This window comes from Corythoichthys intestinalis, chromosome 4 (assembly GCF_030265065.1).
Source record: "Corythoichthys intestinalis isolate RoL2023-P3 chromosome 4, ASM3026506v1, whole genome shotgun sequence".
NCBI lineage: Eukaryota > Metazoa > Chordata > Actinopteri > Syngnathiformes > Syngnathidae > Corythoichthys > Corythoichthys intestinalis.
The window spans coordinates 30,764,485-30,789,084 of NC_080398.1; the positions used below are offsets into that span (position 1 = coordinate 30,764,485).

The 24,600-nt window shown below is 37.6% G+C and overlaps 1 protein-coding gene across 2 annotated transcripts in view; it reads left to right on the top strand.

The window, feature by feature from the left end:
* iglon5 (IgLON family member 5) overlaps nucleotides 1–24,600 on the top strand; it is a 424,128-nt gene that overhangs the window by 359,158 nt on the left and 40,370 nt on the right. The gene's annotated exons all lie outside the window — the stretch shown is intronic.

Here is a 24,600-nt window from a genome sequence, read left to right on the forward strand (position 1 = left end):
TCCAAGAAGAAAACAATCTCCCAACATCAGATTTACATACACAAGTGTTAACAACAAGCATAATAAAGTGCCTGTGTAGCGTAATCCGTTTCCACCGATATTTATTATTTATTTTATTCCATGGACGGCATGGAGGTTTCCCTAGCTGCTGCAGTTATCTGAGTCTGATGATGATGAGTCATGTCGATGTGCGAATGCACATACCGGCATGTGATCACCAGAGATAGTTAGCTCTGATTGGTTCAAATGCGCATGTTTTCTGAAACCGCTTAAAAAAATAAATAAATAAATAAAAAAAGGGCAATGCGACAGAAAATGGATCAAATCTTTAAAAGCAAGGAAAGAGTAAAAGTGTTATTTATCATATTTAGTTTTATTTGCTCTGATGTGGAGGTTCAGAACATCTTAGCTGTCAATGTGCACTTTGGACTTATATTTGTTCATTTATGTTAGGCTACTGATTCATTTCCTTATTATTTAAAAAAGCCAATGTTTGCGCAATCTTCAAATTATATTCCATTACACTCTGCATAGTATAAGTCATTTGTACTTATTTTTCTGAATGTATGTTACATATATCTTTATTATTGAAAAAACAACAAAAAGTAAGTGTTTACATTTATCTTCAATTTTAATATACATCCTATGTTCTTAAGTAGTTAAAATTGAGATTTGGCATTTAGTATATGCGGAAATGAGGGAAAATAAAAATTAGGAGATGGAGGTTGGGGTTATAGCTGTCTTTGTTAACTTTTATTTTGCAAATCATTGAAAAAATAAAATTTTGAATGAAAATCCGTTTTTGTATGTGTGAGAGAAATAACTGACCAAAACAGTTTTCTTTGCATTCCAAAAAAGCAAAACTACTACCGACTTTGTTTGTTGTTTTTTTTTTTTTTTTTTTTTTTTTTTTTTTTCTTTTAAGGCCAGAAAAAGCTCAAGTGAAGTTTCGCCACCTTCAGCCATTGTTTTAACTCTAGTCTACTTGTTGTGATTCAGGGCTATACAAATAAAATTGAATTGAATACTGCACAGACAGAATAGCGTCACTGACAGACACAGCAACAAACGGAGGGGTGAGCGCTGCCGCTTCATTTCTCGCTACATTTTTGGGACATAAAAAATAGCAAATACCGTACTACGATATGACAGAAAATTTTTTGTGGTTTTGAAACCGTGATGTTTTCATACCGCGGTAAACTGAAACTGGTAACCGGCACATGCCTAATCGACACACAATCTTTTCGACATCCGACTTAAAATTTGACTCTCCATTTGTTTCCACATCCGACGACATCCTCGAAACAAGACGATTTATGACAGCGCCACAGTTTCTTTGTTTTCCCACAAGACGGACGCACGGCAGATTTTCTTGTGAGACAAATTAACATGGGTTCCAACAATATTAGTGCAGGTGGTGAAAAGAGGAAAAAGATTAGACTTACCGTTGAAATGAAGATGGAAATGATAGAAAAATATTAGCGTGGTATGCGTGTCCGTGAACTGGCTCGACAATACGGTCATAGACAGTCTATGATCTCGGCGGTCGTCCTCCGTTCACCAGTCTTTATAAGGTCAGGTGACAATTATTATTATAGTAACTTCACCAAAAAAAATCGCCAGCTATGTCAGGTTTTCAATCACCTATTTCAGAACTTGGCGACACAACATGCCTACTGTCCGCCGCAGCTGAACCCTACCAAGTGAAAGTAAAAAGTCCTCTCTCACTCTGACACGTCAGCCAGACGGTGCGTTCAGGTACACCCAAAAATACATCCACCACATTAGAACCTGATTCTGGTATTATTATTATTATTATTATATTATTATTCCGATTTTTTTTCATAGTTTATTTGTTTTGCTCTGTGTAATTGCTGTTTGCAATAGTACCAGCAGTATTTATTAAGTACTTAGTGTAGGTTTTCGGGCTGTGGAACAAATTCATGGAATTATAATCTATTATTATGGGAAAGTCCTGCTCGACCTACGACCATTTCGACTTACAAACAAGGTCGTGGAACGAATTAATTTCATATATAGAGGTACTGCTGTATTTAAGTATGTAAATGGAGAATTTCTTAGACCTTTGATAATGCAGAGAATCATGTTTAACTCATTCACTCCCAGCCATTTTCACCAGAGCAAGGCCCTTCGCTTCCCGGCCGTTTTACTGGATTTTGACTGATTTTGCAAGGCCCACAGAAAATTCTGCTCTATTGCTATATAAACATGGAACCCACAAAAAGAAAGATTAGACTCTTTTCTTTCAGCAGGAAAAAAAAAAGTAAGTTCGTATCTTTTTCCATTCTTTAGAAATCAGCATTAGAAAATAGCTTAGTTTGAGCAATTTTCTAATTTCTGATGAAAAAACAGAGAAATTGAGCTTTTTGTGAAAGCATACATTTCAAACATAACTTTGACTTTAACACAGCTAATCTTTGCGTTAGTTACATCCAAACATCTGAATAGTGTTTTCCTTTCACAAAATAACATAAACAACAAGACAAATAGAGCTTTTGATAGCAAAGTAACAATTTATTTACACATAACTAACTGAGAGATTACGCTGTTGGGGCCGCGACAGCCGTGTAAACTTTTCCCTCATCGCCGCCTGTCTCATAAAGATGGATTTTTCTAAGTCTCTGCGGGGTCTGCTCGGCGAGCAGCACGGACTCAATGGCATCTTCAGCTGCACTGGTGGTACCGGTCGTTCTGCTCGGTCGTCCAGCGCCTGGCATCTCCAATTGGTCGTCTTCCGCCTGTGCCCCAGCTGAGCAGCCAGGCCGTTTGTTGCCGTTGTATTGGGTTGCGGGTCTTACCAAATGCGCTACTGCCATCCAGTGGCCAGTTTTATTGCTTTAAAATGGATTTTCAGGTTTGTGCTTTGGAGCTAGATTGAATCAGAACCCAGAGATGTCTCTTGTAAAAAATTTTTTTTTTTAAACGTAAAAGACGTATAAATACTAGGGCTGTCAAAATTATCACGTTAACGGGCGGTAATTAATTTTTTAAATTAATCACGTTAAAATATTTGACGAATTTAACGCACTTGCCACGCTCAAACAGATTAAAATGACAGCACAGTGTCGTGTCCACTTGTTATTTGTGTTTTTTCGTGTTTTGTCGCCCTCTTCTGGCGCTTGGGTGCGACTGATTTTATGGGTTTCAGCACGCCCTGCTGACGTGATTATATGTCGACACGAACTCACACCAATACAGTGCTACACAGACCAGCTAACGTCTGCATCCAGCATTCAGTGGCAGTTCTCGCTGTCTCATCACACTGTTTGTCTCTTATACATGCATCGCTTGTGAGTTGCATTCTTTCTTTGTATATATTCATCTGCATTATGTAATTATTGGTGATGTAGATTTCATTTTGTTAAAATATATGGTGCAATGTAGTTACATTACTTGTTGCTTGTGAGCTAATTGGCTAGTGCTACTGCTCAAATGGAAACGTGTGTGTATACTTTGTGTTATTTTGTGACTTGTGCAAGTTATTGGCACAATGTTTATTATTTTCAGTTTTACAATAATCAGAAACGTGCCCGTCAAGAGAATTGATGACTACAGTAAAGCCCATTCAACTTTGCCTCAACGTCTGATTCCTCTTTGGAGCGTCTGTTGTTCACTATCTGTCAATTTGTGTAGTCACACACATTGAGGACAGAATACAGAGCAAAAATAAAATTCCTATCTCTCAAAAAATAATCTTCACAAAAAGAAAAGCGCTTCTATCTGTATTAATGATGCTCAGACTTTGGACAAACTATTCAAACATTTCGTTTAGCTGTCGTTTAGCTCGACAAATACACTGGTTGGCAATATTCAGTCGCAATATTCAGTCACAATATACAAACAATCAGAGGTCTCGTACGTTGTGAAGCCAGCACTCAAATGTACAGTGGATGGACAAGTAAAAAGGGAACTGCGGCGTCGGTCAAGGGACGTAACACACTCATTGGCTTGATTTTTAAATAATTTAAAACTCACCATTGACACCTTGTGGTGTATTTCAATCACTATCTTACGTAGTTAAAGACACTGTGGAAGAACGGCAGGGAACCCATGTGACGTCACCGCTCGGCGACATCAACAATGGCGAGCTACTAGTTTATTATTTGATTGAAAATTTTTACAAATTTTATTAAAATGAAAGCATCAAGAAGGGTTTTGATATAACATTTCTATAACTTGTACTAGGCCTGAACGATATTGGAAAAAACTATTGCTGCGATTTTTTGTGGGTTTGCGATATTATATTGCGATATCAAAAAAATAAGTATATATATATTTTTAAAGAAATTTTCACTAGATGACTTGAATAGCTGTTTGGAAAGACTTTGGATGACTCACCATGACCACAGTGTACAGTGATCCCTCGTTTTTCGCGGTTCATGGGAACCACAACCCGCCGCGATAAGTGAAAACCGCGAAGTTGCGCACCCCGCCCCCTAAATTTAACTTTTTTTGTGTGTGTGCTCAATGTATTCATTCAGATTTAGCATTGGAAAGAGATACATATAAGACATGTTTTTTTCTCACTTTTTCCCGAAAGTATGATTTTAAAAAATGTGTGCATATATATATATATATATATATATATATATATATGTGTGTGTGTGTGTGTGTGTGTGTGTGTGTGTGTGTGTGTGTGTATATGTATATGTATATATATAGTTTTAAACAGTTTTAAACATAACTGTCCAACCAAATCATTTTTGAACAAGAATAAAGTACTGTAGTAGAAAAATGCTTGGCTTTATTAAATACTTCTGTTTATCTACCTTAGCTGTGACATGTAGAAATTACAAACTCCTCATGATCACTTCTGGCATTTATTTTATATGTCTCGAACGTCTCCACACACGCATTCATTCCAAAGCGGCTTCCTTGCAGAAACTGTTTAACAAGTTAAACGATGATTGACACTTGCTGCGCTGTGATGTGCGCTTCTTTGGCAACATCAAAGACAACCAGCATCTTTAACTTTAATAAGCAGGTGCTGCAGTGACTGTGAGGTTCAAAGAGCTGGGAGAGGGAGGGTGTGAGGCTGTGTGCAGAGCAGAAAGCAAGGCTTATGTGGATTTAAAATAGTAAAAACTATCGCACGTCCTTGCGATGGGACTATCGCGCACATGCACATCGCGATGGCGATGTTTAAACGATATATCGTTCAGGCTTAACTTGTACTAACATTTATCTTTTAAGAACTACAGGTCTTTCTATCCATGGATCGCTTTAACAGAATGTTAATAATGTTAATGCCATCTTGTTGATTTATTGTTATAATAAACAAATACAGTACTTATGTACAGTATGTTGAATGTATATATCGGTCTTGTGTCTTATCTTTCCATTTCAACAATGATTTACAGAAAAATATGGCATATTTTTGGTTTGAATTGCGATGAATTACGATTCATTAATTTTTAAGCTGTGATTAACTCGATTAAAATTTTTAATCGTTTGACAGCCCTAATAAATACGTCTTTGGGACACTGAAACAATTAAAAATAGGAGCAAATGGGAGCAAATGAGTTAAAACAAAAAAAATTACACCCCTTATGAGTGCAGCCATTTTGTGACATCAGTTATACCCATGCACATAGACACCGGTAGACTCGAGCGCATGTGCTAATGAGCATTAATGATGTTATGAGGAAGGGCTGTCAATTTGGGATACTTGTATTTGATTGGTTGACATACTGTAGCACCACCAGTGATAAAATGTCTGCAACCCATGTCAGGTGGCTTCTCTCTGTAAATAATGGCTTGTACTTACATTTTTCTCCACTATCACACATTAGAAAAATGAAATTCTGTGTTTTTTCAAATTTTCAAGCAAGAGTCTTTTAAATATGATGTACATGATAAATGTGTTGTGTCCCTTAACAAAAGAAGCCAACGCGTCAAGCTGAAAATTACTACCCAAGTATGTTTTAGGGTGTCCAAAATCAACTAAGTGCCAATGTTTGGCACATTAGAGAGTCCCTTTAAAGCCTGCTGCTTAGTGCTGCCTCTTCCATCTTTCAAATCCGCACTGCCTTATTTTGCCCTCGTCCTGTTGTTTTGTCCCAAATAACCGCTCATTACCCATGATTATCCCCGCCGCGCCGCTCGTAATCATCGGCATCTGTCTTCATCGGGGGGCCACGTCAAGCGGTTTGGTGCTGCCAGCTGATGTTAACCGCCACTTTTGGAACTTCATGGGGGGCTATTTTTAGCCCCACCCCCCGCCAACCACTCAATGCCACCATTTGGGGTGGTCAGCACGCGCGTGTCGTGATAAGTGGCCACTGATTAGATTTGATAAGGACTCAATGTAGCCTCTTTGGTCTGTCACTATTAATGTCCGCCGGTGAGTTAGCATCACACAGCCTCTTTCAAATGTAATGATGCTTCTCTGTCATCTATTTAGTGCAATATAATATGGCGCACTGCTGTATTGCACAGTCAGTTCAAGTCTATATTTACTACTGAGATGCTTCCAACAACATCACTTTTAATTTTGTTCACCAAAACTATAAAAGAATGGCATCAAGCGGGACGCAGGAATTTTTGTGAATAGGTTCTCATGCGAGAAATTAATGTTGACAAATGACAGAAGGTGTTTACAAAAGTGAAAAGACATTTCTGGATCTTTGCTGCACCAAAAATCAATGTAAGCTCCTTTAAAGTGGGACTGGGACTTGTGGGATTTGTTTACTTTTCAAAAATAGTACAGTTAACTCATTCACTACCCAAGACATATAAATAATGTTGTTTATGATGTTCAACTGCTCATGACTAAAGAAAGAAAATTGAATGAAAGATCTAAGCTTTCTTTTTTTAAGTTCTGTTTTAATATAGCCATAGAACATAATATTCTGTGACGCTTTTTTAGTTTTGAAGCTAGGTTTATGTACACCTATCTTACCTAAAAAGATGGATGTCGATGTGGCTTTTGTGGAGGTTGGTAGCTGCTCCCCCGATTGATGTAATGGCAACCCTCTTTATTCAGGGGAAAACCAGAGCCATGTAGAAAGAGAGTTGCGACTCTCCCATAGGGATCCATTGTACAATTTTACTTCCGGTTAATGGAGCCTCGAATAGTTCCAAACATCGCTTCAACGAGGGCGGACCCCATTCATTTGAATGGCAGACTGTTAACTCATTTGCTCCCAGAAACGTATAAATACGTTCTATTTTTAAATGCTTCATTATCCTAAAAACGTATTTACATGTCTTTTGCGTTTTTTTTTTTTTTTTTTTTTACAAGAAGCATATAGCTTGCGATCTATCTGAGAAACAAAAAACAAGGCTCCAAACCCATTTTAAAGCAATAAAACAGGCCACTGGAGGGCAGTAGCGCATTTTATAAGACCCGCAACCCAGTTCAACAGCAATGAATGGCCGGGCAGCACAGTCAGAGCGCTGGCGGCATGATGCCAGGCGGCACTCCGACAGAACAAAACAACCGAGAGGATGCCTGGGAGGCCAGGTGCTGGACGACCGAGCAAAACGAGTGGGGCCCCCAGTGCAGCGGCTCACCGAGCAGACCCTGCAGAGATGCAAAAATAATCCATTTAATGAATTGAATCATCAAATAGCAACACAAGAGCATGTTCAAGCCTTTTTTTTTTTTTTTTTAATTGTGGATGCTGACAGGGGGACTTGCTTTATTTTTTGACAGACCTCTTCTTTATGCTTTCCATGAAGCAAAGTTTCAGCAACTGCACTCATACAATCTTTGACAATCGGTGCGTCACTGAAAGACTTTTTGTTTTGACCCAATATCCACGCTATTCTGAGGGAGCATTCATTTGCGCGTTGCTGTGCAGTGAATGAATGAACCATGAGCACTGAGGTGCGATCCTATTGAGCCCTTAATTCCGCTATTTTTTGAGAACGGATGGCAGAGTTCATAGGGAAACTGGGAAAAAGCTGCGTGCTTCTTCTCATAGTGCCTTTTCAAATTGCTGCTCTTTACAAGCGCTACCGTCTCCGAACGGATGAGCCATAGCGGTCTTGTGCTGCCGCCAGGTAAAATGAACAGATATGTGTTGGTCCACTCCTCCTTAAACACTGTTTTCTGCATCAATCTTGCGTAGTTTTGAGCACGCCATTTGCCATACCTTTTTCGCCTCTTCCTCCAACTTCATTCAGCTCAGTATTTGACTGTCACTCCGCGGAGTCTGGAAAGCGAGTGTGAGACATGCTGTTCTAAAGATAACTTTCAAATGCTTCACTCCCATTGGCTGGCTCACGCGCATCACCGCTAAGGTTTTTGTTTGTTGCCCAACTCCGCTCTGCAAACCCGCAGACAAAAATGATTTTTGTTGTTGCAGCGTGTATTAGTCGCGACAGCTTGAGATCCGGTCCAGACGGCTTGGGGGTCCGGAACCGGACCGAGGTCCGCGGTTCCGTGACCTCTGATATGTTTTATCTTTCTTGACCAGCGATTTTTTTCCTGCTTTTTAAGCTGACTCTGCTAACTGGGAAGGTATCGCAAGGGATAAATTGGTTAAGTCACTATCGCTTTTAAATTGTCAACTTTTTCAGAGGCCCTTTGTGACGCATACTTATCTGTATTTGTGAGTATTGGTAGACTACCAGCTTTCATGTGCTTGTTAGCTCGATTTTTTTCAGCTTTGACGGTATCACCCTCATACCAGTACCAAGTTAATGCATGACAACCTTTACTTTTTACATCAAAATGTTTTGACATTATTATATTTTAGAGATGTTTATAGATTGAAAAGTGATGTCAACAAATAATATATAACTGAAGCCACTATATAACACAAATAAAGGTACTTAAAAGTTGGTGGGGACAATTTGAGCATCCTGAAAAGTTGGTAGTGTTTTGTCCCTACCGTCCCTATGCAAACCTACGCCCTTGATTTTAAGTATGTGCACTATAATTTTTATGCACTTGAAAGAATGGGATGTATTGAATGAGTTAATAAACGAAATATAAAATTTGAGAAAAAATATATTGAATCATACAATATATATATTGGGAAAGACGAAAATAAAATGCATAAATATAAAAATATATATCTAAAAAAAACTGCAACTAAATCCAATTTAAAATTATAAACTAGTAGACCAAAAATTCCACCAAATTTCTCCAAGAATATACAGATATTGTGGAGAGGGGGAAAAAAGTATGTCAAAGAAATCAACAGCAACAGAAACATATAAAATATATATTAGCGGTATATACACTGTGTATAATATATATAAATGTATATATATATATATATATATATATATATATGTATATATCAGGGGTCGCGTTAACCGAATATTTTCCGTCGTTGACCGGTTTTTTAAAACGGTGACGGAAAAAACTGAAGTCCATCCGTCATTTTGACAGATTGCAATTCACACCCCAGACCACAGGGTGGCGAGTGAGCATATTAATTAGCTATTGTCTCTCTTGATGCATGACGTCGTTGGCCTTACTCGGAAAAATGTCAAGGCAACTGAGTGTTTGCCTGGCACGGCCAGACTGTTCTCTCTGTATTTTTCAAACACTGAGAGAAAAGTCTGGGACACAGCCTCTCGAGTAGGTACAAAATCAATCGACAAATCAGATTTGTTTATTTGCGTGACGTGTTCTTCACGAGCAACGTCACTCTTGCGCGCCGAAAGTCGTCTCTACAACAACACGGATGGCGAACGGGAGAGCCGAGAATATGTTCCAATCCGCGGTAAATTCAGTTTTAAATGAGCTAAAACACATCGACACGAGACATTGATAACAGTCTGTCTTGTGCTAGCCATGTTGAATAAACTCCGTTCTCCTCGTATGTTTACTTCCGCGTGCAAGTCCCTCGTCCTGCCCTTTGCTAACGGCACGTCTGCCCGTCACTGATTGGTGCACTCCGCTGTCTCTTTGCCTCTTGTTAAGCTTGTTCGGACAGAATATAAATTAAAAATGAATGAAAACTAAATACTATTGAATATGTCATTATTATCATTTTAAAAATGTAAGTGACGGGTAAAAATAGATTATGACCGGATTTTTATGACACTGTCAGTCAAAATGACAGACAACGAAAAAGTCTAGCGCAACCTCTGATAGAGATATATATGTATATATATATATATATGTGTATATATATGTGTGTGTGTATATATATATAATATATATAGATAGATATATATTATTAGGGCTGTCAAAATTATCGCGTTAACGCGCGGTAATTAATTTTTTTAATTAATCACGTTAAAATATTTGACGCAATTAACGCACATGTCCCGCTCAGACATTATTCTGCCTTTTGGTAAGTTTACAGCAAGGTTTTTTGTGCTTTCTAACAGCGAACTCTTGTGGTCGCTTTGCGACATGGTTTATTGCTTTGCGACATGGTTTATTGCTTTCTTGCCAGTTGAATATTGGCACACGACGTCTCAGGCTGACGCCTACGTTGTAATGTTGTGCTTATATGATCCTTGGACAAGATTTGTCCGTAAGTATGGTTGTTGTAAAGAATGTACATATTATGTAAGTAAGCGAAATGTTATATTTTTTGTATGAGACGCTTTTTGTTTATGTGTAGTGAACCTGTATAGCGTGCTAAGCTAACGTTGTTGCTAATGCAATGCTTGTGTACTTTTTTTTTGTAGCTTCACTACGGTCTAAAGAGGACAATGGTTTGAGCCCATTTAATTAATAAATCAGATGAAAAAGGAAGAAGTCTGATTATTAAGGCGTCGTTCACTAGCTGTCTAGCTTTGGAAAAAGTAAACGCTTCGGAGTGAGGACAGCATAGACAGATTTAAATGACAGTGGAGTGAAATGCCCACTACAGTCCTTATGTACCGTATGTTAAATGTATATATCCCATCTTGTGTCTTATCTTTCCATTCCAACAAATTATTTTACAGAATATATATATAATTTACAGAAAAATATGGCATATTTTATAGATGGTTTGAATTGCGATTAATTGCAATCAATTACGATTAATTAATTTTTAAGCTGTAATTAACTCGATTAAAAATTTTAATCGTTTGACAGCCCTAATATATATAATGTATACACTACCGTTCAAAAATTTGGGGTCTAAATGACCCCAAACTTCTGAACCGTAGTGTATCAAATGGGATTTTTCATTATGTATATTACGGTTCAAAAAATTGGGGACCTCACACTTTTGAATGGTAGTGTACATTCAGTATATATTAGAAAATTAGAAACATTATGCAAAAGAAATGCAAAAATACACAATAATTGTGATTGAAAAATACATTAATACTGAGTGAAAATATATAATTATCTGACAGAATTTTTTTTTTAATTTTAAAAAACGCCTTTCTTGCTGTTTACTTTTATATCGTTTTGACTGCCCTTTTGTCACCGTCTTCTTTCGTAGTCCTCTCCATTGTCTCCCTCTTTGTTTGCTTTTCCATTGTCTTTTAAACCTCATCCTACACTTTTAAATGCAGTTAGTCCTCTGCTCCATTGTTGCGCATGAGAAGCTCTTTCAATCTGGCAAGGATTATTTTCTTTAACTTGTCCAACATTTTATCTAGTGGGATAATTAGCTGTTTGCCTCAGAGCAAAAGAAAAAAGTTGCGAGCAAAGCCTGCTTTTAATTCCGCGCCAGCAGCCGATGAGCTGCAGCAAGAGCAACGGCAGCAGCAGCAGTACACTGTAGATCACTGGGACAAGAAGCAGTAAATAGGTCAGTGTGTACAACCACTGAACTCCATGTAATTAGACTCTTAGGGCAAGGGATGCGCAACCTACTGTCCTCTGCTGCTCGCGAGCAGATTCCTTGCCGATGATGTCCACTGCAAATGTCAGTACTTAAGTTGCTTTGGAACGCTGCAAATTCACTAGTGAAACTCAAAGAAATACAAGATGAATGATGTCAAATCAAGGCGAAATAGACTTGGAATTTGGATGCCAATGTTTCTACTAGACAAGCGGTTTTGTAGGAGTGCATTTGCATCAGAGTGTTTTTTTTTTTTCTTCCCCAGTTTAAATGTGAGGATGGTACAGGGCTCCCATATAATATCAACTGAGTTAGTTTCTGAAGATACAATTTCTAAATAAGATTCTACTTTTAACTTTTGACAAGAAAAAAAGAAATGAGTGGTGTAGCAATTTACCTATTTCTAATTCTATCAACGTAATTGTCAACACAAATGGTGAAGCAACACAGACAGTGAATAACAATCTGCAATATTTGTGGACAAATTACTTTTACTGCTTCGTGTTGCTATTTTATTATGACAATTTTTGTATTGTATCACTCTATATTTCCCTCAGGTTGCAGGAGTAAGCAGCACATTGAATTGAAGCTAAGATTATTTGATTTTTTCCATTCTAGGCACCGGGTTTGACTGCTAATAACATTGTTTTGTTTTTCTAAGCCCCAAATTCTTGAATAATTGCTGATAAAGCGTAGTTTTTATTGGTCAATTCTTTACAAAAAAAAAAAAAAACATTAAATTAATTTTCTGAAAAAAATCTCTGAACAAGTGAAAATTTGGGGCTCCACTCTGGCACCGTTTATTTTGGATTTTAAATCTCCGTTTTTAATTTAAATTTTTTTTTTTTTTCCCCCAAAAGTTTGGCCGTGAATGCGACTTATTCTCCATTTATTAACATATACATTCAAATAAGTTTTTTTTAAATTATACTTTAGGGGGAAAAAGTGAATATCTCTTACATGTCTTATATGTATCTCTTCCAAATTCCAAATCTGAATAAATACATTGAACACACACAAAAACAAAAATATTTATTTATATATTAGTTTTTTTTTGGGGGGGGGGGGGGCACTGCTTTGCGGTTTTTCACTTACTGCGGTGGGTTCTGGTCTCTCTTAACTGCGAAAAACGAGGGATCACTGTACTCCGATGCGACTTATTTATGTTTTTTCCTCTTCAGCACACATTTTTGAGCTGGTGTGACTTACAGTCCGAATAACCTCTTTGAAGTTGGCCCCCCATCAGACGCACATTTATTTTTAAATGATTTCAATCGTTTGTGCTACATTTGTGCCTGTTTGTGCTGTAAAAGTTTAGTTTGTGCTGCTGTCATTTTTAAGATACTTACAATTCTTATATAGGTCAATATGAGGTCTACCAGCCCTCAATTTTGATTAAAAATGGCTTAAAATTTTGTCAATCGTTTATACTTCGTTTGTGCTGTAAAAATTCTCGTTTGTGTTGCTATCCTTTTTGCGATATTGAGATATTAATTTTGAGTGATGATGTCAGTTGCAGACACCCGTTGTGGTTCTCAATATTAGAGGGGTGTCCCAAAAAATACCACAAACGTAGCACTAAGGAATAGCACCCCTTCGGGTTAATTTTGCAGTAAATGTTGGGCTTGAGATGTTAATTTTGAGTGATGACGTGACTCACAGCCCACCATTTACTGCAAAATGGACCCAAAGGGCTGCCATTTGTTTGTGCTAAATTTGTGTTTTTTTTTTTAATTGTAAAAACACTGATCCCTTGCTTTGCGCGGTTAATGGGGAACAGATGTTAAAACCCGCCACGATAAGTGAAAAACCCTACCCTACCCTAAATTTTTTTTGTGTGTGTGTGTGTGTGTGTGTTCAATGTATTTATTCAGATTTAGCATTGGAAACAGATACATATAAGAATAAGACATGTTTTTTCACTTTTTTCCTCCCAAGTATAATAATTAAAAAAAAAAAAACTTATGGATATGTACTAGTATATTTTAATAAAATGTTTTTGAAGCACTTCAGATGTACTAATTATAAGTCTGAAACGTGTTACTTTCCCACCAAATTATTTTTAAACAAGAATAAAGCATAAAAATGCTTGTTTTTATTAAATGCTTCATTGAGTGAGTCCACCCAAATCCGCTCCATCTCCTCACTTACACACAATTAGTTGCCACAGCAACTGTTTAACAAGTTGATGATGCTGATGCTTCCAGGGGTCTGTGGCAAGATCAAACAGAAGACGTCTATCAATCATCGTTAACTTTAATAAGCAACTCCATGCATTGCTTGAACAACAAAGAACAGGGAGAGGGAGGGAGAGTAAGACTACGTGATCGGCTCGGGACAGATTATCTGTATTTCTTTTTTTTTTTTTTTTAATTGAAATAAAATCTGCGATGGACTGAGGGCGCGAAGTTTGAAGCGCGAAGTAGCGAGGGATCAATTTATCTTAAAAACGATAGCAGAATGAAACAACAAATGAAACTTTTTACAGCACAAAAGAACACAAACGATTGAGATTATTTTCATATAAATTTGCATATGACTGGGGTCCAAACTTCATGGATGTTCCGAAAAATAAAGTACATTAAACTTTTCAAATAAAATTAATTTAAAATGTTATTTTGGGAGGCTGTACAAATTAATTTCGATGTAATGTAAAAAGTTGATTTGAAGTACGAGTGTTTTGAATTACTGAGCAAATTCAACTACTATATTTAGGCTACACTGTTTTCTAACTTAATATTGACATTAAGCATTTCACCTATAATTGTCAGCTGTTAGTGTCAACATTGGCGGAGTTTGACTTTTGGGGCAAGGGGGGCACAACATGTTGATGACCCCGAAATGCAGTGTCAGCAATAAAATTAACTTACAAGAATATGTATATTAATAAATTGAAAATGAGCGTTTTATTTATTTATTTATTTTTTTGTTTCCCCATCATTCTTGAGGGGAATTCTAAATCAGGCTGCGGGCAGGACAGCTATACTTTTCACCAAGATCCTCATCCATTGAATATGGTACATCTGCAGGTGTCGTGCTAATGTAGTTACCTCAATCAAAAATGTATCCCTTGGGCGGGGCCATATGGAGGTAGATTTGTGTCTTATTCGATCAAAAAAATAAGTAAATAAAAAGTTGATTCAATCAAAATATATATTTTCCAAAAAAAAAAAAGTCATTTCAATCAAAAAAATGTCTTTGAATGCAAAAATAAATTTGAAACTCCAAAAAATGCATTTGAAAGCTATTTTTATTAGATTTTTTTTTCTGATTGGATTCAATTTTTTCTTTTTTTTTTTTATTGATTGAAGCAATTTTTTTGATTGAAATAATGTTGTTTTGTGTTTTGGCTACATTTTGGCTAGGACATTTGTGTCTTTATTATTCAATCAAAAATTAAGTTGCTTCATACAAAATAATATATACTGTATATTTTCAAGATAAAAATCACTTCAATCAAAAAAAAAGAAAATTTTCAGTCATAGAAAAAAAAGTTTTTGAATGCGAAAAAAATTTGACCCAAAAATTTGCATTTGAACACTTCATTTTTCATTAAAAAAAGTTTTCTTTGATTTTAGTAATCCTTTTTGTGTCTGAGCCATATTATAGGTAGGACATTATTGTCTAAATCATTCAATTGCCAAAAAGTTGATTCAATCAAAAAAAAAAAAAAAAAAAAAAAAAAATCATTTGAAAAATAAAATTGCCCTCCCCTATTTTTTTTAAATAAAATATAAATAATATGCAAAGCAAATGACCGTGTAAGGTGCTAATCACATGATCTGTTCGAAAAATAATTTTTGACCCACTATAAACATTTTTTTTTTCTTCATTTCATTCATTTTTGTTGTTTGTTTTCTTGCTTTACAACTTTTATTTATATAGGAAAGTCAATTACATGCAATGACACTTTTCGGCCACCAAGGGGAGCCTGGCCCCCCTGCCCCCCCCCTTAAACTCCGCTTATGAGTGTCAAATATCATTGTCAACGCGGAGAACAATCCAAATTCTTTTAGCGTAGTTAGAATACTTTACTGTAAATAGTGTTTTTGCAATGTGGCTTATGTAACAGTCCATCAAAAATGCCATGTTTTTGGATACCAAGTAAGCTCCAGACAGTTTCAGCCAAGCTGTACCAATAGTACATGAGTAGATACTGTACATGCTGTTCACTAGCCAGTATGGATATATCAAACACCTGGAGCGCCGACGCACACACACGCACTATGACACACTCACACATACATTACTTGCGGCGAACATTTGTCCTCACTCGCGAGCCGACAGCGTTTCTCCTCTGTCAGCAATAATCTTTCTCCCTCCACGCCTTCTCACACCCACCTCCCCTATTACATCCCACCACCTCCACCCCCCTGCGCAACCCGTTAGCTCTCTGGAGATAGCGACCGCATTGCTATTCCGATAGAGTGTCTGCAACCCGGCATCAATTGCCTGTGACTTGAGGGGCCAGTGGAGGGGAAAGAAGGGTGGACAAGCCCACAGAGACAGCAAGAAACTAGCAGCCATCACTTCCTATTATTCAGTGGCTTCATTCAAACACAACAGATGGAGATTAGGTGGATTCAGTTCTGGAGTAGAGATCTAGGTCCCAACTTTTTTGCCTCAAGGACTAGAGACCCTCATAATCATTACACCAATTAACTCTATCAGGGGCTGTGTTCACTACAGTGGAAAGCTATTCAACAGTTGTTTTTACTCTATGAATACTAATTTAACATTTTGAAGGGGAAAAAACCTGCTTTGATTTTCTTAGTTTATTATTATTTATCATGTCTTTTCTACATGTAACTCATTGGCTGTCATTTTGCTGACATCCAAACCATTTGACAGTTCATTCGCTGGGAAGGGAATGGGTATCGTTCTCGCACACACCATATAATTGTTTGCATTAGTCTAACACATTCATCATAGTAAAGCATCTAACTACAGTTAAGGCAGACTTCACTCCATGCCCTTTGACACAGTAAAGTGAATCACCTTATCAGCCCTGTCGGGGCTCATGAGGGAGAATGAAAAAGATGGTACCGTTTCTCGTAGGCACCGTCTAACTGTTTGCATTACTCTAACACACGTAATACAATCAATCAGGGAATAGTATCATTTCTCATATGTACTGTAGGACTCTTTATATCACTCTAACACACTTTATATATATTTTAGAGATGTCCGATCGATCGGGTCCGATCACGTCATTTTCAAAGTATCGGAATTGGCAAAAAAATATCGGCCATGCCTTTTTTTAATATATATATATTATTTAATTAAGTCGTGTTCTAATTGTATTTAACGTTACAGACATAATATGTTTCACTCATCCAGAGTCTTTAGTTTAGGCTTAAGGTAGGGTTATCAAATTTATCCCGATAACGGCAGTAATTATTTTTGTACAAAATGTATCACGTTATAATATTTAACGCAATTAATGCATGGGTTGCATGAACCACTCACGCATTGTCGCACTCAATCTGTAATGGCGCCGTTTTACCTATATAGAGAGATAAAAGGCAGCGTAAAATGAGTCGAGTGAATTTTGCCAGCCTTTGGAGCCTTTTTTTAATTGGCTAAAGCCTTACAATCCCTCTCCCTACGATTAGAAATGTCATGGGAAGCAATGTAGGGAAGCAAGGTAGCAATTGAACTTTTTCTAAGCACCTTATGTTATTTCCCAACGCAGACAAGCTATATCAATTGGTAGCACTACGCACAGTCATGGTTCCACTTCCCATCATGCATTTGGGCATGGCTACAGTATCATTTACTGAAAGCTCAACAAATACACTAGATGGCAATAATTAGTCACAATATAGAAAGTCACAAGTCTTTCTATCTGTGGATCCCTCTCACAGAAAGAATGGTAATAATGTAAATGCCATCTTGAGGATTTATTGTCATAATAAACAAATACAGTACTTATGTACTGTATGTTGAATGTATATATTCGTCCGAGTTTTATTCATTTTTTTCTTAATGCATTGCCAAAATGTATATGATCGGGAAAAATTATCGGGAATGATTGGAATTGAATCGGGAGCAAAAAAAAGCAATCGGATCGGGAAATATCGGGATTGGCATATACTCAAACTAAAACGATCGGGATTGGATCGGGAGCAAAAAAACATGATCGGAACAACCCTAATATATATATATATATATATACATATATATATATATGTATATATATATATATATATATATATATATATATATGTATAGCACTTACACCATAGTTTAATGAAAAGCAGAATAGAAGATACACAACGCCATCTTATCACAGAAGCCTAACGCATCATGAGCAAGATTGACGCACCAACTCTTGCAATCAGTTCTCCCGGACACTCCAGGACAAAGAGCAGGGCGCTCTGTCCTAAAACAAGTAGTATTGCCCAACCAGGATAACAAGGTGATAGCGCGGGCGCCTGGGACGTCAAGACCGGCGTCGGTCGCTGGGGCAACCACGTCCCAGCCACGAAGGATGAGGCACGAACCTAACCGCCCAAAACCTGCCACAGAGAGATGATCCCAAGACAACACCCAGCCGCACCTTCGGCCCGGCCCACTCCACCGCAGCTTTCAAAAAGACTGGACACTGTGATAACAAACTGCCGCTTCTCGGGAACATTCTATGTAGCCTTGTTTTGGATCCAGCAGGGTCTCTCCATCGTCTGTTTTTGCCTTTTTCTTGACCATTGTTGATGTATAAATTGTCAACCTGTTTTCGAGGTGAGCCTTCTTCAAACGTTTGGAACATGGAGTCAGTATAAAGGGTTAACATGGTAGTGAATAGAGGTGTGCAAAATTTCCGATTCTTAGATTATTCGCGATTCGGCCGTGGAAGATTCGAGAACGATTCACAAACATCCAAATTCCGATTATTGAAATATGCCAAGTAAAGCGAAAGTACAACACACTCAGCGCGCCGCGCGGTCTTCGGCACGATGAAGAACGGAGCATTACCCGGCCCCTCAGGTAATGCCAATGCTCAACTCACGGCTCTAGCTCAACTCATGCCACGAGATAAAAAACACAACAACATACCTGACTGCTGCCGAAAAGCTGCTACGAAAGTACATCCGCATTATGTTACGGTAGATATCATTTATATAGGACTAGATGCATTATAGATTCGATAGCGTTAGCAGCACATCTACAAATAGCTAGATGCGGGCGTTAGTAAAGGCCGCCATCTTAAAGTAGTACACTTTCCTGCAATGCTGTTGTAGCGAACCTTCCAAGCGAACCTAATTAACTTTTTATCTAAAATACTCCCAAATCGGTCAAATATTGACTTGAATCTATCTTTAAAATAGTTTTAAAACTTTCACATGTCGAAAGTAGACAAAAGGGAAATTATGGAATAACGGGAGCAATTTTAACAACTTTAACAGTTGATTCACAACATTAAATTAATTGAATGTAGTTTAAAGCTGCTGATACAGAATTGGGACTGGGGTTTTTTATTTTCTGTTATTTTTGTATATTTGTTTACTGCTATATGTTAACTTGATACTGAAATAGTAGTTTGGTTTAGCCTGAGAGTATTTTTGAACAATTTTGGAACTAATGTACAAAATATTTAAAAAAAAAAAAAAAAAAAAAAAAAAAAAAGGAGGGGGGTGCATCAATAATCGTTTTATAATCGAATCGGAGCCTCTGAATCGTAATCGTAATCGAATCGTTAGGTGCCCAAAGATTCCCAGCTCTAGTAGTGAACGCGCGGAATTTTGGCCCCCACCGGTTGGCTTGCGTGAGCGGTGCCGGCAGAACAGCATTTCTTCGGCCGACGACGTTTCCGCACCTTGGTGGGGGGGTGAATTCTTTCAGCTGCTATCCCTCCCACTTCAAATGGATTGGACATCTGTTGTCGACAATGGAAGGAGAGGGCTGGCAGCGAATAAATGGATGTTAAAATGTATTGGATGTCTTCTAGTGATCAAGAAGAATGAAAAAAAGAACATTTAAATTCAATACAATTTCATCATACATTACCTTTCTATCAGATATGGCTTTGGCGCCTTCGAGAGTATCTCAAGGTGTTGCAAACGGAGAATAACAATAGGAGACATGGTAGATTTTATCAGCAGATAGCTGAGGTTAGATTTCACAGAAGAAAAGCATAACTACAGAAACGTGTGACAAGAAAACTAGAATAGGAATAGGTGGGATTTCCCGACCCCCCCCCCCAGAAATGAGAAAATGTAAATCATTTTTGCTCGAAAAACAGCATTTTTTAAAAGTAGTAATCCAAATAGTTATCATATGTGAGCTGTTCCAAGTAAACCAGACTTCCTGCATACTTTTAAAATGCAAGTTTGTCATTTATATTCCTTTTTAGTAATGTCTTCGAAATTATTTATAGATAAACTAACTTACCAGAGAAACTTTCACTTCTAGGTTTGAAACATAGGCAGAGTTTGACTTTTGTGGCAGGTGGGGCAAAACATGTTGAATGACCCTGAAACGCAGTGTCAGCAATAAAATTAAGATAATAATAATAATAAGATATATGATTGGATAGTAGCTTAGCCCAGGGGTCCCCAACCTTTTTTGCACCACGGACCGGTGTGATTTGGGTCTTTTTTTCACGGACCAGTGTTCTGTTAAATTTTGCACCCTTATAAAATTTTGCTCCCAAAGCTTCTGTGGTGGTGAAAAAAGCCCTCTTTTACATTCAGTTGGACTCTCAATGTTATCCAACGGTGCTAAATAACGATTTACATCATAAACATATATGTGCAACACGAAAATGGCGTAAATTAATGCTTAATGACACGGCGAAGTCGTTAAGTGAGAGAGCTGCGTGCATTTTTTTGTGTGCAGCTAACATGGCAAATGTAAGTTAATATTCCTTTCTTTAAAGAAAGTTTGTAGAGTGGAATCGCTGCATTCGCGGTCATTTTTAATGTTACGCGCATGCCAAATTTGTCAGAACACCGACATTGTGCGGCTGAAAACTACAGCAAATATGAAGTAACATTTGTTTTTAGCCCCGTCGTGTTAAGTGCAGGGAAAATACAACTCACCCGCTGAATCAGTGGGAGGCCTGAGCTTGTTTCGTTGAGACAGGATGGTCCTAAGATGGGAGAGTGAGAGAAGCCCACCTTAATCTCCTCGTATGGTTTGAAACCCAAAAATGTTTGAGCATGCTTTGTAAGCAGAGCCATCTGAAGCAGTGAAAAAACAGCTAAACGAAATACACTACTACCCCGACATACGAATGCATCGACATACGATTCTTTCATCATACGACGTAAAATTTGACTCGTCATCTGTCCCGACGTATGACGACATGCTTGAAATACGACGATTCACGACAACGTCGCAATTTCATTGTTTTCAAGACGGCAGCACGTCGGATTTTCTTGTGAGAGAACTCATCATGGGTCCCAAGAAGGTTAGTGCAGGTTATAGTAGTGGTAGAAGGTGACGCTTACCAGTGAAATAAAGAAAGAAATCATAGAAAAATGAACGTGGTGTGCATGAGTGAACAACTCACAACACTGCTCATTGCATCATCCTCTACCTTCACACCTGCCGTCTCCTCTGACCTCCGTTCGCTGTTGTTTTGCTATGTGTAATTGCTATTTGTAATTGTACCTGCAGTTTTTATGAAGGATTTATCGTAGTCGAAATCCCTCTCGACATATGACCATTTAGAGATACAAACCAGGTCCTAGAATGAAATAAATGTGTATGTCGAGGTACCACTGTACGCATTTTGACTAATTTAAATGGGTCTAAACCAGTGTTTTTCAACCAGTGTGCTGCGGCAGACTAGTGTGCCGTGAGAGATTGTCAGGTGTCCAATACAGGCAGTCCCCAGTTTATGAACAAGTTCCCCTTCCTGCGCTGGCTGGCGATGTAAGCCTGATTTCCGCGTAAATCGGAATTCACCCTTTAATACCTCAAAACACCCTCTGAATAAAAACGATTAAAATTTTTTTTTTAAACTACGCAAAAACATGTATTGTACGTCATTGTACTGTCCTCGCCAAGACGTTGGAGCTAAGTCCTAGCTAGACAGTGAGCTAAGCTCCGAAATGACGATGTCAGACATCAGTGTGGTTTGCTGACTTTATTCAGCTGCTCACGACATCAACACTTGCAGAATAAAACTAAAATAAAATGAAATTAAATCAGTCTCATTTTCAATTTCTGCTATTCAAATTTGCGTTTACAAATAACTGCTGATACAGCAATTACAAATGATTAGCATGTATCAGTTAGCGTCCGCAAATCATCAAAAACAATCCGATTAACTCGCCCCAAGTATTAAACCACAATTGAAAACGCAGAATAAACAGTACCAAAGCGGTTACAGTGGGGAAAATAAGTATTTAGTCAACCACTAATTGTGCAAGACCTCAACGATGAGCGTCAGAATGTGGGGGGAAAAAAACAGAAAATCACATTGTTTGATTTTTAAAGAATTTATTTGCAAATCATGGTGGAAAATAAGTATTTTGGTCAACACCAAAAGTTCATTTCGATACTTTGTTATGTACCCTTTGTTGGCAATAACTTTCAACTCCCTCCACAAATTTTCTACGGTGTTGAGATCTGGAGACTGGCTAGGCCACTTCAGGACCTTGAAATGCTTCTTACAAAGTCACTCAAAAGGTTGAAAAACACTGCTCCAAGCATATTACAACTACCAAATGATAATTACAGTACCCTGGTGGAAGGGTGGTGACACCAATTCTCCATAAATGTTTAAAATGATGCTCAGAGTCTGGCATTTGTTTACTTGATTGAAAACATGATTGCTTTGGACTTTTAAAAGGCAAATGTCAAATTTTCTGTGGACATTCTCTCAGATTTTATGATCTTCTAGTTATTTTTTTATATTGTTACATCCAGCCAAAAATCTACTGTTTAAATTTTTCAACCATGTGTCTGAAATCGGTGGAATGACTCACATATAATTAACCTATTGTAAGAGCATACTTCTCAAGGTTACTTTTAACTTATTGGTACAATAGTAGTCATAAATGCTAATGTGTTTTCAAAAAATTGTGGGTTTTTCTTTGTGTCTGTAGTTGCAGACACATCAAGGTCATTGTTAGACTCTTAAATTATTGTATTGTGGTTTAGGTGATGCAACATAATCATCTAATGTATGTAAATCATTATAACTAACCCCTGGTCATGTAGTTTTGATGTTTGTGTAGGACATCAGATGCAAAGATACCATCTGTGGAATTCATGACCCACATTGTGGAGGTCTTTTTTTCTTAGGTTTATCACTTGACACTCCATCAGTTACAACACGGAAAGGAACGAATGCCGTCACTGATAGCCAATGACCGCTTTGCGAGAATGAGATTCGCTTCCCTTGTCGAGGAGATTGGCAGCCCCCGCGAGCACAGACAAATAAAAAAAAAAAAAAAGAAATGAAGCATTTTTTGAAAAATGTGTGCGCTCAAGCAGAAAGTAGCAAAGTGTCCTCGTGAGGAAAATGAGCAGGCGAGTCCATCAACATCCTCCAGAAAAAAGCTCAACCTTCAATGTCTAAGATTCAGTTTGGCATTGAAGAGGCTTATAAATGCGAATCTATTTGTGTTTCATATTAAAAAAAAAAAAAGATCAGGAGAGTTGTCATTTGTGTGTGGATAGCTTGTAATTGGCTTATTTTTCCATTGTAGGGTTTTAGTTAGGGTCGGAAAAAGAATGGAAGAAATACTGTCATCAGTGAAATAAGGTTCAGCAAGGTTAAGGTTAGGGTGAGGTTGCGATTTTTGTATGAAATAATTTAATTTATCCATTTTCGCTGCTAAACTCAGTTTAGCTTGAGCAAGGGCACGACGTCCACAAGTTTTCCACTACCAGAATTGAGACATAAGCCACCAATTACAGCAAGTTCGAATTTTTTAACTTCATTTGTCTGGACTTGGCAAGTTCAGTTGAAAGAATGTACTCCTGGGGTCGGAAAGAAGCGAGGCCAGTGGCCGTTTTTCAATACCAGGTATAGCAATTGTGAACTCCATTGCGGACTGCATTCATGGATGCAAACCTCTGCAAAGTCCACATAAAATTCCATTGTTGTATTCTTGATGAAACGGGGAAAACACGTTTGTTGTATTCAGCCAGACTTGGTCATGTGCGTACTTTTCATTTGGAACAATACTTGTTCTGACACTCATAATATTTTTCCACTACAAAACAAAAATACGGCGAGGAACACGAGAAACTGGTATAGTCTCTCTGTGTGATGGATTCAGGTTCGGCCCTGGGTGGCTAGGTGTCCAAGGCGAAAGTGTAGCTGGGGAGTCAACAGGTTACAAGCTATTTACGACGCTAACATAAGCAGATTATAAGGGGGGGCCAGCCCCGGGGCCAGCCCCCCCCCCCCCCCCCCGGTGGCCGTAAAGTGTCAATGCATGAAATTGACTTTCCTATACATATATATGTATAAAAGTTGTAAAGCAATAAAACTGCAACAAAAATGAATGAAATGAACAATATATATATATATTAGGGCTGTCAAACGATTAAAATTTTTAATCGAGTTAATTACAGCTTAAAAATTAATTAATCGTAATTAATCGCAATTAATCGCAATTCAAACCATCTATAAAATATGCCATATTTTTCTGTAAATTATTGTTGGAATGGAAAGATAAGACAAGATGGATATATACATTCAACATACTGTACATAAGGACTGTATTTGTTTATTATAACAATAAATCAACAAGATGGCATTAACATTATTAACATTCCAGTGATCCATGGATAGAAAGACTTGTAGTTCTTAAAAGATGAATATTAGTACAAGTTATAGAAATGTTATATTAAAACGCCTCTTAATGTTTTCGTTTTAATAAAACTTGTAAAATTTTCAATCAAAAAATAAACTAGTAGC